Source organism: Mesocricetus auratus, unplaced genomic scaffold (genome assembly GCF_017639785.1).
Source record: "Mesocricetus auratus isolate SY011 unplaced genomic scaffold, BCM_Maur_2.0 Super-Scaffold_100018, whole genome shotgun sequence".
Classification (NCBI taxonomy): Eukaryota; Metazoa; Chordata; class Mammalia; order Rodentia; family Cricetidae; genus Mesocricetus; species Mesocricetus auratus.
In genome coordinates, this window is record NW_024429199.1 from 37422258 (window position 1) to 37437981 (window position 15724).

Consider the following 15724-nt stretch of genomic DNA (forward strand, 5'->3'; position numbering starts at 1 on the left):
CACTGAGCAGGGCCGAGATGTTGCTGTCGGCAGCAGGGAATGGCAAGGGGCCTTCCAAGTCGAGGATGCAGGCAGGGTTCCTGGGTGCTCTGCAGAGTCTTTCTGAGGACTCCAACGTTGAGGGCACACACTCTGTGGCCTGTGTTGACCCAAGGGTGCAGAGGATTCACTCATTCCCCCAGTGCTTTCATTGGTACAAGGGAAACTGTGACCCATGGGCTGGCACGTGACCTACACCACCCATCTTTTCGTGGCTGCTTGTCCTTTTTACTAAGCTATGAAAGGACCTTGTTTAAAATGATGTGCACCCTGAGGTGGGCTTCCTCTCAGGAGGAAGGACCACAATGAAGAAAAGACACATGCAAGATACATTAAGACTCATTTCTGCCATGCTTATCCATATGCCAGCTTTTCTGAAAATGTCAGAGGTCAGGATATTAAAAAAAAAACACAAAACTCATGCAACTGAAAGAGAAGTTGTAGCTATTCAGACCCTCAGAGACTCTATCCTTTTTGCCTTGAGCTTCTGATTGTTTTGCCTCTACCCCAATTGAGTTCTGGAATTACAGATGCCCACTAATATACCTGCTTCTTATCTAATGCTAAAAAGAAAACACAGGGCTTCATGCCTGATGCCTGCTAGAAAAACAAGCTATGGGCAGAATTACACTCCTAGCCAGGGACTCTAAATGATTCTCAATTCCCTTGACATGAGCAGGAGGGCCTGTTGAGTCCCAACAGAGCAGAGTAAGTGTGTGGGGGTGACTCCTGTTAAGAAGTCAATGCGTAGGGCTACGGGGGTAGCACAGTGACAGAGAACCTGTCTCACATGTACAAGAGTTCACGCTCCACCCCTCAGCACTGCAAAAGGAAAGGGCAAGTCAGTTCCTTCATGGGCCAGCTAATCATGCCTTGTGTCTGTCAAGGCCAAACAGTCAAGAGATGTCAAGAGGGTGAACGCATCAGAGCTCTGAAGGATGGGGTGCCTAGCTGCAGTGCTTCAAAATGAGTGACTCACATACGGGCTCTTTTACGAAGTCCTGGGAACTGTCAGAAGTTGCTGTGGCCACCGGGATGAAAAAGAATATGAAGTTGACGTTTTCACTTTCTCTGGTCATCAATCAATGTATTTGTGTCAGTGTACCTTAAAGGGAAAAGCTGGTCGTAGTGGACTTTTAAAAAGTGATTTATTATTGCTTAGAAGCATCAGAAGATGGCCCAAGGGGTGGTGGCGGTGGGGGAGGGTGTAAACCGGAATGAATCCTTGTTTGACCTGGCATCACTCAACGTCAATATCAGAAACAGTCGCTTCCTCCCTTTCAGTGGGGTTAAGGGTCTCCCAACTACACCCTGCTTAAACCTACACCTTAGCTACTTACCTGCCACATAGCCTCCATCATTTTTCTTGATAAGTCTTCCAGGCTGTGTCCAAGACTAGTCACTGTGCTTAGAAGCAGGGCTTTTCCACGGTGAAACCCATTCTCCTCTCTCTTTACACCCAGCTAAGCCTGGCTTCCTTTGTCTGTCATTCAAGGTACAATCCCTTTCCCCTAGTTGTTTAACCTGGTGTATATCCTGGGAAGGTACATTAGTTCCCTCATGTAGGGTATCTGCGCATCATACTTCAGGGAAAGTGTCCATGCAGCTGATCTCCCAGCGGTCAGCCTGTTTCAGAATCTGAGCTCAATGATCTCCTACAAGTACGAGAAAGCAGCGTGGCCCGATGTGATCACCAGCACCCAGGAAACAGAGGCAGGGGAGGATAGTTGCAAGTTCTGGGCATGCCTGGTCTACATGAAGAGACTCTGTCCCAAAATATTAAGGAAACAATAGGGAGCAATAAAGGGAGAGAAGGAGAGAAAGAACATCTCTAATTGAAAACGAAAGTATTTGAACATCAATGTGACATCACAGAGGAAAATTCCATAAAATGAAACTTGAATTCTTTCACAAAATTATTTAAAATATTATATAGAACTACCAAAGGGGACTGGAGAGATGGCTTAGTGGTTAAGAGCACTTGCTGGCCTTGCAGAGGACCAGGGTTCCATCCCGGCACCCACATGGTGGCTCTTAACGGTCTGTATCTCCATTTGCAGGGGATCCAATGCTCAATTCTTGCCTCTTCCTTAGGTGTCAGGCATGTGATATACATGCGGGCAAAACGCTCATGTGTATAAAAATAAACCTTAAAAAATAAGCTAACATTGGGCTATGTGTATAAAGTATATATGAGATACAGATGAATTTTACTTGGGTCCTGTCACCAAGACAACCTGGGATGTATTTTCAAATAGTTAAGAAATCTAAAGGTGACAAAACGAACAAACAAACAAAATCAAAACAAACAACAACAACAAAAACAAAAACCCTGCAACATGAAGCATTTCTGGTTCTGGGAAAGTTGGTAAAGGATGCTCGACTGGATTTGCGAGTAAAATGGGAAACCGCCATGGTGCATTTGTCGTAGGAGACTAGCAACGCGAGGGAGGGAGTGTCGGGAGGTTAGAAGTGTGCACATGGCGAAGCAGGAAGTGGGAGAAACCGAAAAGCCCCGGTGCTTTCTTACCCTCCCCTTACACACCCTTCCTTAGCAGGTCAAACCCTTTCCTTGAGAAGATGACCTGTAGACTTTCCGAGGTTGGCTTCAGATGGCCTGGATTTCCACGAGCCCATTCAGACTCACGGGCTGCCGTGTGGGAGCTGGGCGAGCCGAGCAAATGGGAGATGTCTATCTGTCTTCCCACGTGAGGGGTCTGCTCGGCCCGGGCCCCATGACTGTCAGCACTTTCCAGCAAGGCCTGCTCACATTGTTCGGATGACCTGTGCCTTGCCAGAGAGTGTACTGACCCCTGACTAGCACGGGTCATATGTCCTTTCCCAGTGTCATCGGGGATCATTCTGGGTTGTGCACTGACCCAGCACAGAGGCCACTGAGCAGTGGTGTCCTCAGCAGGAGTGGGACAGTACAGCAGTCCCAGAAGAAAGCGAACTGCTCTGACAGAGGGGGGCTCCCAGCAGGGAATGGCTTTGGTACAGCATCCCAGGGGATTCGGCTCAGACAAGCGGAAGGGTGCTGTGGGCTCCAGCAGCTGCGCTGGCAGTTGGCCAGCAACGGTCTGGCTTCAGCCCTATAGATCTGACGCCAGCCATGTTCTGCCCTCACCTCCGGCTCGCCTACTCCAAATCCTAGAACCCTCTCCCTTCACTTCCTCCAACGAGAGACAGTCCAAATAGAAACTGAGTATGGCATCTATAACAACAGAGTTCACCCCGACTTTCCCATCTATAAAATGGGTAGGAGACCAAAAGTCCCCCTAAATATGCTGATAAACACGTTGATACGTGTGTTAGTGCCCTTGCCCCTCCCAGTCTGCTCAGTTTGTGTTATCCTTGTCTCTCCTTATCTGTCCCTCTACAAATCTTTTCCAAATAATGCCATCAATGTGTAATTAAACCAGATAGAAAGATATCAAAACTACCAAATAGGTAGCTTCGAGTTGAAGAATGCAATCAAAAGCAAAATACTGTTTTTGTTTAAAATTCCAGGATATTACAGAAGTCACAGAAAATTGGTTAGAAATGGGTCACACGAACTCCATTTCAAATCGCCTTCATGGGATGCAGAAAATGAAATTTGTTCCCTATCTTGAAGAATAAAGGCTTGGATTTATGAGCATAGAGTAAGGGAGTATAGGGTCACTTTGTGGGGTAGCTTCAAGTGCCAGCAGGAATGGTTTGGGCTGGCTCAATGCCTTCTACTCCTAAATTTCTCTGTCTAGCCAACTAGCAATACCTAAAGGGCCACACTCAGTTATGTTAAGCAAGTGTTCCAAAGTAAAATGTGGAATTCGACTAACTTATTGCTGATTTAACTCTAGGTCATTTCCCACAAATAGCAACTTTCAATAGAATGAAGTTACAGTGTGTACAACTGTCATATAGCATAACTGTTCAACACACACTCACACACACACACACCTGAGCATCTAAAGAAGAAAGAGACCTCATGCCTCAAAGACCTCCTGAGGGCTAAAAGACCATTCCGGTCCAGGGGCAGGAGTGGACATCTCTAGAAAAGCCCCTAGCAGAAACACCTCACCCTGACCTGTTAGTTAGGCAGCAGAGGGTTTCTGACAGCTGAGGTAGGAGTGGTTCAGTGTCTGCATGTGATCTACATGGACAGGGTGACGAGAGACAATCATGCATTTTTTCATCCTACTTGTGATAGCTATTCTTAGTTGTCAATCTGACTACATCTGGAATTAGCTGAATCACTGGGTATACCTGTAAGGGATTTTTTTATTATTAATTAATGAGATCATTTGAAGGGGGAATACCTACTCCTAATCTGTTTCTTTGTTTTTGTTTTGTTTGTTTGGTTGGTTTGGTGTGGTTTTTCGGGACAGGGTTTCTCTGTGGCTTTGGAAGCTGTCCTGGAACTTGCTCTTGTATACCAGGCTGGTCTCGAACTCACAGAGATCTGCCTACCTCTGCCTCCCGAGTGCTGGGATTAAAGGCATGCGCCACCACCGCCTGGCTCTAATCCGTATCTTTGACTGATACACCTCTAATCTGGGCCACACCTTCTCCTGGCAGCCTATATAAAGAACATGGAAGAAAGAATTGGCTCCTGTTGCCTGCTTTCTCTAGCTCTCTCTCACACGTTCACTGGCATTAGAGCCTACTTCTTCAAGATTCTGGCATATACGGAAGACCAGTTGAGACATCCAACCTCCTGGACTGAACAACTATTGGATTCTTGGAATTTCAGTTGGTAGACAGCCATTGTTAGACTAACTGGACCACTGCCTGTAAACCACTCTAATAGGTCCCCTTGACAGGTAGGTAGATAGATGATGGATGGATGGATGGATGGATGGATGGATGGATGGATGGATAGAATCCTGACTAACACACTATTCTTAAAAAAAACAAAAACAAAAAACTGGGGTTTCCTCAATACTGTGTCACATGCTAATTGAAGCTCTTTGTCTTTAAGTCCCCCACAGAGCAGCTCTCTGAGGAGATCCAGTTGCTCCCTACTTCATGGAAAGAAGAGGAAACTGAAGACTGGAATCTTTAAATTAGCGGCCCAGGGCCCTCAGCCTGTAGATGAGGAAATCCAGGATTTGTACCTAGGTGCCTGGACTCCAGGCTCTGCTCCTAGCCAGAGGCTGGCTCCCCTGTAGCTTGCCTGGGGCCAAGGGAGGATTTTCCTACTCTGAGGACCCTGACCAAGCCTCTCCCTGCAGAGCACCGCCCATTTCCCTTCCTAGTCTGAAAACCAAAGAGGCTTTCGTGGGAGTCTGTATCAAGAGCTAGTCAGAGAAGGCTCTCGCCCCACCTCCCCTCTGCCTGACAGAAAGCCAATCCCTAGAGCTAACACAGGAAAGTCGGACCGGATGCCAAGGCTCCATGTCCACAGCCAGGCCCTTCCCATCTGTGTCGCATGGGATGAATACTGGAGCAGCACGGGTTTACAGTTGTCACTTCTCTTCAGATCCTCTTGAACATACCGGGACATGGGAACTGCCGAGTGGTAGTGGAGCTGCCCAGACAACAATGACAACTGACCGAGAACAAGGGGGGGGGGGAGCTGAATGAGGGTTCTGGTATCAGAGCACGCCTTGAAGAACACGCAGGGTTTGCTCGCAATAGGCGGAGGAACAGACGTGCCGAGCTCTGGGGTGGCGTGGAGCCCTCAGGAAACGGAGGACCAATCCTCCGGCTGGAGTTTGAAGGATTCAGGTCACCTCTAGCTGTATTGGACTAGTTTGGGAAGCAGGAAGACCTGGGAACAGGGAGGAGGGGGCTGCTAGCTTCCGTTTTTTTCTCCCCATCTCCTCTTCCTGTGGTTTGAGAGTCAGCTCCTCCTTCAAAGTGGATGGAGGGACTTTCCTACTCTCCTATCTGGACAGCCACTAGACTGCCTGGAGCCTACAACAATGGCTTTCAATCGAGAGCCAGAACTCAGGCTTGTGGAGAGCATTCTCCATAGGGGAGGAAGGGAGCTTATTGTTATCTATTTGTGGAAGGACTCCACACAGAGCGTAATGCTTCTAAATATAACCAGCTCCAGCAGAATGCTTTCTTTTGTTACTGATATAATTCTTTGTTCAGGACATACACATGCAGCCCTCCAAAAGCTGAATGATTCAGCTGCCCTCCTTGCTGGGGGTGAGAATAATTGGCAAGCCTGCAGCAGTTTCTAGAAACAAGGCAAAACGGGTACAAACTCTTCTCTATGTAAAATGTGAGCACTAAACAAAGAAGGCTGAAGCCCCTTTGGTGGTTGTGGTGGTGTTGGTGCGTGCGTGCGTGTGTGTGTGTGTGTGTGTGTGTGTGTGTGTGTGTCTGTGTCTGTGTCTGTGTGTGTGTGTGTGTGTTTTGCAGGTATGTTCTCCATCCATCCTTCCATCCTCCCCTACCCGCTCTACTGGGTCATCTGTTGTTATTATGATATTACATACATTTCCAGAATACTATATCTTTACATATCTGAACATATATGTCTGTGTCATGTGTTCATCTGCCTAAATGCTTTGTGAGTGTAGTTTTGGATGAAAGGTCTGAGGAAAGGACATGGGCAGAGCGTCTAGGGCACATTGAGGTGGAAGTGGTGAGGCTGTCTTCATGGTCTATAAACAGAAATACATGTCTGCTTAAGCTTGGAGTTTCTTTCCTTGTTCAGAAGACACAGAAGAACAAAGTCGTTCCTATAGTTTCCTGCTTCAATTCCGTGTCCCTTTGTGGAAATCTCTGCTAGGTGCCCACCTCACACAATTGCTGATTGGCATGTCTAACAGGGTCTAACAGGATTTTGTAGCTGGAGAAACCCAAGGGTTGACATGCTGTCTCCACTGTACTCACAGAGGGATAGGGTCCTCTTGACCCGACACCAACTGTGACAGGATACCTGGCAGCCAGGGGATTCTTGTCACAGTCCCCACCACTCCTTTGAAGAAAAACTTGTTCCAAAGTTCAAGGGGATGGGAATTTATCCCCCATGACTTGCTTATTTCTTGATTTAATGGTGAGTCTGGGCAAACTCTCTTGTCTTCCTTTTAACTCAAAATTCCCTTTTTGTATGAGAAGACACAGGACCTTGGAAAGAGAGATATTCCATCCAGAAAGACAAGCTGTTTGTTTAGCTAACTCATATGCTGGGAAAGTTGAAGTGAATTATGGATTATTTTAGCAGTAATGATTTCTTCACTTGGAAGACAAAGCAAGCCTTCCCAAAGTGTAGGGAATGGAAGGTTCCACTGTATTTTCCTGTCATCTGTCACTAAGGATGAGCTCTCTTTCTGAAAACATTACTGGTTCTTTTTCTGTTTCCTAAAGACACATGGCTAATTGAACCTGGATGGCACCACTTGAGTGTGAGCTAAAGGGATATCATTTTCCCATGACAATTTGTCTTCTTTTTTAAAATTTCAATCAGATGACATATTGGTGATCATCAAACACTATAAAAATTTCTTTGCCTTTGTTGTAAAGAACAAAGATAAATTGCCTCGGGGTCAGGTTTTATGGGGATGACGAAAATCCCCATAAATGGGTTCCAGGTGACAGATCCTCTTGGCCCTGAGACTATCCTCCGGTCACTGCACAGATATTGCATAGCTCAGACATATTGACAGCACAGGTGTGCTGCTGGTTCTCTTCTACCATGTCTTGGGAATGTTTCCCATGAAATCTGGAGGTCTTACATGCCAGGTGTAACTAAGAAACAGGGAAACAATTGCATTTCCCAACCTTCCTCCTCTTTCTGAGATGACTTGCCCTCAAGATCAGTTTCTATCACTGCCCTGCTAGTACAATGGGGGTGGTGACACATCCCTGCCAGTAACCAAGCCTGACTTGTCATCCACACATGGCTCGCATTTTCTGGCAGCCTTCTAACAGCAAGCTAAAGGCACCTGGCCCTGGCCCTGGGTATGAGATGGCTCTTGGCCTCCCAAGACCATCGTCTCCATGTAAATAAGGATAAAACTGTCTTCAGGGTTGGGACTCTGAGCTAATGCCTCTCAGGACAGCATCAAGGAAATCTGTTGTTAAAGAAAGAACATAATGCTGAGATAAAATACTATTTTATATTATTCCAGTCTTGCAAATGACAACATACCAATTCCACTTAACATCTGCTTATCTTTGAAATTCATATTAAAATATTGAAGATGTATATAAAATGTATCTCTAGGGGATGAAAACTCTGAGGAGGAAAGAGAATGGGGAAATGAGTTTGGTGCTGCCTTTGTCATGCCAGAGAGTGACAGAATCACCTGGGGGTGTCTCACAGGTGATAGCAGAACTCTCTCATTGTAACTCTCAGAACAGACGTGGCCTCAGGGAGCACCACCCTTCAGCTCTGCAGGTCTTTCTAGGCAGTGTAACCAGGCGTCACCCTTTGTGCAGGTTCCACCTCCCCACCCCACACCATGCCCACCTAAAGGGAAGAATTAGAGGCCTGTTCCCCACAGCTTACCCTAAGTGGCTTCTGACAGGCCCTTTGGAGTGTCCGCAGCCAGTGGTGACAGAGCTGTGGAGTCACACCCTGTCAGGAGCTGGGCCCCAACCAAGCCTAACCAAAGGGTCTCTGTGCATGCCTTGTTTGCCTGATGAAGTTCTCCTTTTCCAAAGAAAAGGCCTTTCAGTCACTTCGGCTTTTAAAACACAGGGAGGTTGCAACATTGCCACTGCATAGCACAGAGGGGATCGTTGGTTCAGTGTTGAGATGTGTGTATTCAGTTTTTATGCCCAGAACCCTCCACTGGGTGACCCTGGGCCATATACACAGCCTCCATAGTACTCCATGTTTTTACCCATAAAACTGAGACAGTGTGATGCTAATGCTGACAAATTATGCCATTTGCATAGTATGTGTCTCCCTAAGTGAAATAGCACAAGCAAAATTCTCAGTAGCATTAGCAACACAGAAATCCCAAAATAAATAGTTGCCATTTAGTCTTCTTTTTCACTCCCCATGTTCTATTACGTCCATAATACGAGTAGGCTTTTTAGCAGTTTTCAACTTCAATAAAAATTATTTTTGTTTATGTGTATGTGGGTTCCTGAAGATGCCAGGAGAGGGGGATGGATCTCCTGGAGTTAGAGTAACAGATGTTTATGAGTAGCCTGGTATAGGTCCTAGAAACTGAATCTGTGTCCTTTGCAAGAACAACAAACACACTAAACTGCTGAGACATCTTTCTTGTCCCCAACTTTTCAACTTTTAAAAATACCCTTGATAGCAGCATGTCAGACCACATGTCAACTGTCTAGGTCCTAAATAGAAGTCAGTTTCATAGAAAATTCATATATGTTCCTCGAGGAGAAAGCAGTACACAATGACATGCTTTCAGAGAAGCAGTATGCAATTTTTAAAGGACCTGCCCTCATCAAGATCATTTTTATCATTATAGTAAGAATAGATATGCTAAAAGATGGATCTGAGTTATTACAAAGTCTGTACTGACAAAGAAAGAGACCCAGGTACCTTAAAAAGATGATTTAATGTCTAATGATCTTTCCTACATATTGCAGAGGGAAATGAATTCTAGTGATCCCCAAAATTCAATAAGATATGACATCCCTTTTCACAAGGCTTTATTTCCCCCAGACTTTATTGAATTGAGTGAAGAATGCCTGTGGACTGGATGTGCATGGCTGAACTAGCAAACATTACATTTCTGTTTTCTATGTCTTCCTAGGAGACCGTGTCATTAGTCATTATCCATGGTTTAGGTCTTGGGGGTAGAGCACATAAGTTATAATCGTCAAATTAGGCACTCTACTCAAAGCATTCTTATTCATACTTTAACCCTAAAAATGTGCCTACGAGGCAAACATTAGATGCAGAAATGGCTGTCTGTTGATGAGGTATACACAGTAAGTAGCTGGAAGGCTATGGACACCTTCAACAGGAGGCACTTCTCTCCCTAATGCCAGTGGACAGGTCTCTACTGACACCCCACCCCCACTTCCCCTCCTGCATAGCCTTTGAAGATTTTCAGTAGAGCTGTGGTTCTGACTTTGGAGGGAGTATGACTGATTTAGGGGAGAATGATCACTTTGGGGAGGCCGTGCTGAGCCCCCCCTGGCTGGAAACATAGTAGTCAATTCACTGAGCTGATCCTAAAGTGACTCATAAAGCAGTTGCTTAGATTTAGGACCAGTTGATGGGTTTAAGGGCTGTTGGCTCTTTGTTGAAATTTATATTAATAAAGAAGGGGGCTTTATGAAAACGTACTGTTGTGAACAGGGGATCCATGAGAGATAATAATGCAAGGATTATTATGTCCTCACAGCCAAAGAAGTAGGTACAGTGCATTTCCTCTCATCAGGTTCTTCATTCTTAAAAGTAAGTAGGCTTTGGCAGAATTTACCCATAAAATCTGCAGAACAATCCCAACGCCAGCAATTAGACTTAAGCCCTCTTTTCTTCTCACCCACTACTGCCACCAAGAAGTTACTATTACTGCCAAAGTGTGTGTGTGTGCATACGTGCATGCACACGCGTACACATGCACATGCATGCGTGTTACTTAAAGGCCAGATATAAACAGTCTACTCTAGGGTTGAGCTGAATTCTGGAAAATTCTCCTCTTCTTCAGATTCTTGGTATAGACCTAGACATAGCACACTGGAGCAACTACTGAAAAGCGATATAGTCTCATGGAACTCTGAAAGAGCATGGGATTATGTGGCAGGCAGGATTTATTCCTTCCTCTAATAGACCTAGGCTGGTGTTGGGCAAACTACCTGGGCTTCCAATATGCAAAACTCAGTAGGAGAAGGCAAGAAATGTATATTCCCATTTGTAGTGTGTTTGCTGTGATTTAGACTATTGTTTCTCAATCTTCCTAATTCTGGGACCCTTTAATACAGTTCCTCATGTTGTGGTGACCCTAAGCCATAAAATTATCTTTGTTGTTACATAATAACTGTATGACTGTACTATTCATAACTGTACTATTATGAATCATAATGTAAACATCTCTGTTCTTCAAATGGGATCCCTGTTAAAAAGCTTGTTTGACCCTAGGGGGTCATGACCCACAGGTTGAGAACCACTGATCTACACACCAAAGCATTATTTAACTTATAATAGAATTGTGCATCAAGCTATGATTAATGAGGAAACTCAAATGCAATGAGGGTGAGTGACGTTTTCATCAAGGTCACCTTGAGCACTGTGGCAGAAATCTACAAATGACTCTAAAGACTCCATGACCTAATCCCCAGAGCTTGTGACTATGACATCACTTCCACAACTTTGCTGTGATGTATGGCCCTGCTGAGCTTTAGATAAAGAGACTATTCAAGAAGACTAACTTCATCACAGACGTCCTTAAAAGCAGAGAGGAAACTCTGTGTTACGGGAAGAAGTCAGAGAGATTCGGAAGTACTGGCTACATCGTGCTTGGCCCTGGAGATGGAGGATGAACAAAGGAGAGCAGGAGCTTTAAGAGCCAAGAATGATCCTGTTCAGGATGTCTTTTCGTGGGGAGATGTAAAAGAAATGACATTTGTCTCCTCCTCATAGGCACCAAGGACAAACCAAAGTCCAACCTGGAGAAGTCAGGAGTTTGGGGGGCTTACTTACAGAGCACAGATGGGGATTATTTACAGGAGTAGGGTGATCTCTAAAGCAGTCAAACTGCCCAAAAGTCTTGTTCCAGTATGGAAGAAAACTTCCCCATTGCTGTATAGATGGTAACACTCCTTCAGTTCATATTATAGACTATGTACTCAAGTACCTCCTGAGACTGTGAGGCCATGTGCAATTAATAGGAAGCTAAGAGTTGCAGGGGTAGTACCTCAGACATCAGGTCAGTGTTCAATGATCTCCCCCACCCCCTCCTTCTAAAAGGGAATGTCAAAAAACAACAGACACAATCCTGGGAGTCTCTTACAAGTAGCTACAGCTGCTCCTACAAAGACGACAGACAGCTGTCATGCCCAAAGGATAGCATTCTGCAACAGACTCCAGCAAGGAAACAGGGAACTGAGTCCTGTAACAGCAGCCCAGCAAATTCTGCTAGCCACGTGAATGAGCTTGGAACGCTCTGTGAGAAACACAGTTCCTTCCCAGAACCTCATATGGGGTCAACACCTTGAACTTAAGGTCGCTGGCAGAGAATCCAGATGAACCATATCAGACCCTGGACCGATGTAAACTGTAAAATGCTAACTTCTGTTTAAGGGGTTTCGTTGTCTGTCTTTTATTGGATTGATAAAGAACAGAGATCAATTTCAGACAATTCTGGAGCCCAAGAAATACAACCCATGGAGCTAGCATGTGGCATGGACCTTCTGCTGTATCGTGACACCACAGAAGACATCCCAGGATTAGGCAGGAGCATTCTGTGGTTTCTGTGCTGAGCCACTGAATTTGGGGTTCTCTGTGGTGCCATGATAGAGAAACAAATGCTGAGCAAGCTAGTGGAGACTCAACTCAGCTGCATTTGTCTTCAATCAAATGAGTAGAAAAGCATTGGTCTAAGCACATAGCTGACATAAATAGGCAAATGCAGAATAAAGAATAAATCCATTTCCAGAACAAATTAGAAAATCTAGCTCCTGGTTTAGTGTTTGCTGCCACCAGACCCCCAACTCTATCCTTAGATGCTCACCGCAGATGACACTCACATTGTTGTCGGGTGTGCGGTTCTGTCACAGTATCTCAGATCACATTTCCCAGTGTTTTAGAACATGCTCTTGATCCTTTAAAATGTACTATTTCTATCATATTATTATTATTAGTTTATGTGTATAAACATGTTCGCATGTATGTCTGTGCACCACATGTATGCAATGCCCAGAGAGGCCAGAAGAGGGTGTCAGATCCCCTTGGACAGGAGTTACAAAAGGTTGTCAACTGTCATGGGGGTGCTGGGAATCAAACCCTGTTCCTGTCGAAGAGCAGCAAGTCCTCTTGACCACAGAGCCATCTCTCTAGCCCCGTGTTCTTTGTCTTAAATTGCCTTTCATAACTACCCTGCCCTGGGGATTAGACAGGAATAGTTAACTACACTCTCTGGATGAAAAGTTAGAGCTTAGAAGTTAACTATTTTCTAATAATCAGCCAGTGAATGAGAGGGGAGCAGGAGCCAGCCCTGGCTTTTATCCAGATTCAGTCTTCCGGCAGAGATTAAGAAAACGGAAGTCAGCAAGATGGAGCAACACAGAGCAGGTCGCAGCAACACTGGCCGGCCTGGTGACTGCAGGTTTCTCCAGCACACTGACCTGGAACTCTACCTGAGCCATTTCACCCCAGCTGCTCAGCCTGTGGTCACCAGACACTTCAACCAACCACCCCAAGCCTCCTTTCCAGCAAGAGGCTCTGACCCAGGCTGCCTTCCTGCAAGGGTGGGGGTGGGGCTGGGGATCCGGAGCGGGCTGCTGCTCCCACAGCCTCACAGCAGTGCAGAGAATACATGCAAGCTCCGTCTCTTCCCCTTTTCCTTTTCCGTATTAATTTTACGTATCCTTGAGATCCCCACCACCACCACCACCACCCACCCGTCAAAGTGTAGTTTCAAGGGCAATTTCCCGACACAGTGCTAGGTTAATTTTCAGTATGTTCTCTCATATCACTTTTTACTTTCTCCAGTTACTAATTCATAGTGACTCAGACATTACCTCACTCAGGTCTGCCTCCTCCGTTATGTGGAGAATACATGAGGAGGGGAACTGTGTTCCTTTTGCTCATATCATGTCACCTGTGCCTCAAATGGTGGCACTCAGCAAATGCCAGGTTGTTAATGGGAACCCTTCTGCCCTTGTCATGGGAGGCAGTCTAGCTGTCCCCTGGGTAGACAGTAGAGGACTTCTCCAAGCATCCAACCTGTGTGGATTCCCTTGGCAACTCTAGATGACACACTACTGCTTTCACCAGCCCTACACCAAGCCCCCAGAAGTGACCATAGGACCACGGCATTCCCATCCTCTGAGTAGCCCTCGGAGACGCTTCCAGGAAAGCACCATGTGCCACCATCATACTAGAGCTACATCTCACATTGTGGCCTGCGGGGACATTATTCCTCACCTCCTCACACTGAGGGTCCTGTGGTAGATCTGCTCCTAGGGGGCAGCTGCAACCAAGTCAGCCAAGAGAAGCTACCACTCCCAAGATGCCTCACTCCTTCCACAACAGAATTCAGCCAGTTCTACTCATTGCCTTTAGGAAACCTGCTGCTTGTCTGCTAATTTAAAAGGTAAGGCAATTAAAATGTCTCTGCAGGTTCAAAATCAAGATAAATTCTAAAAAGGCCAATGACTAGCAACCCATGAGCAGACACTTGGTTTCCCCTTTTCCTTCCTTTTTCTGGTCCGTTCTCTTCTTCCCTCCCTCTTTTTTTCTTTTCTTCCCCCTCTCTCTTTTCTTTCCTCTCTCTCTTTCCTTTTCTCTCCTTTGGAAGAGTTACTTGGGCAAAGTTTGAAAAGCTGCACCCAACTGTCTGGGTTTTCCCGGCTTGGCCTTGGAGAAGCAGCTTCTGTCACTCAAGCTTGGCTCAATAGGGTGAGATTCTAGGCAACAAAATCACCAAGTGCAAATGACCCACTTCTTCAGAAAACAGACATAAAGACGGTGTTTCTTTTAATCTAGTTTAAGCTTACTTAACCCCTAAGCCTTTGCCAGTTGGCCAGCAGTCCTGGAGAAAACACTTTCGCAGAGAGGCTGCAACTAACAAATCCATCAATGAATCACTTTGTTATATGGATAACTACCTTCAATTACATCAATTTTGTTTGCTGAGCCTTTGCAAAAACACAAATTCGTGTACTTACAAGTCTCTTCATTATGAAATTAACTAGGTCTCACCTGCCTCTCTGTACCATTGCCAATAATCACACAGGGAGAGCACAGGAGGCCACGCCCCTTTGTCCTTGCTGTCATTGCAAGATGTGTAGCCATTGTACAGTTTGGGCATTCTGGTGGTATTTGGAGGAAACCTGCCACCACTCCTTGGAACTGCAGCATCTCCTGGATGAAGGGCTCATCTCATAGAACCCAGGAAAGGCCATTCCACCCTCAAGCCCAGAAACACATGCAGTATTTCTGGAGAATGCTTACTCCACACTAGTAGGTTTGGGTGAGAGAAAAATGATGAAGATGATGATGAAATTGATATTGTGGCCAGATACCTTGCTAGATTAATAGACTTTGAATATAAGGCTGGTGGGTTTGAACTTTGTTCAACACTAGAAGGCCCCAGAAATGTGTGCAAAGGGTAGCTAACCCACACATTCATAAGGTTCACCTCAGCCAGCTTCTACACAAGAGCAGTTAGGTATACTTTATTTTTTTAGCACACCCTGAGTGTCAAGCTGAGAGTGAGTTTCTCTAGGTTTAAGTAGCTTCCATTAACGATCGTGGGCCCTTTAAACACACAACATGGTGAAGCCATTAAAGAAGAAATCAATTGAAAGTTAATGCAGCTGCATTATGGGATGTGGGATGGCCCTTCACCATCAATGATTGCATACTTGCAAAAAGTGCAGCATAATAGGCAGGCCAGCAAGTGTTTGCACCTTTATTATAAGAAATTTGTGAAGCAATTAGCTGTGGAAATGTGACCTCTTATAGGCAATATCTTTGCCCCGGACATATCAAACTCCTCTTTCCATTTAAGTTTGGATAATGTGTATATATATATGTGTGTGTGTATATATATATATATATATTACTCTAATCCGCAAGGAGTTGATTGTT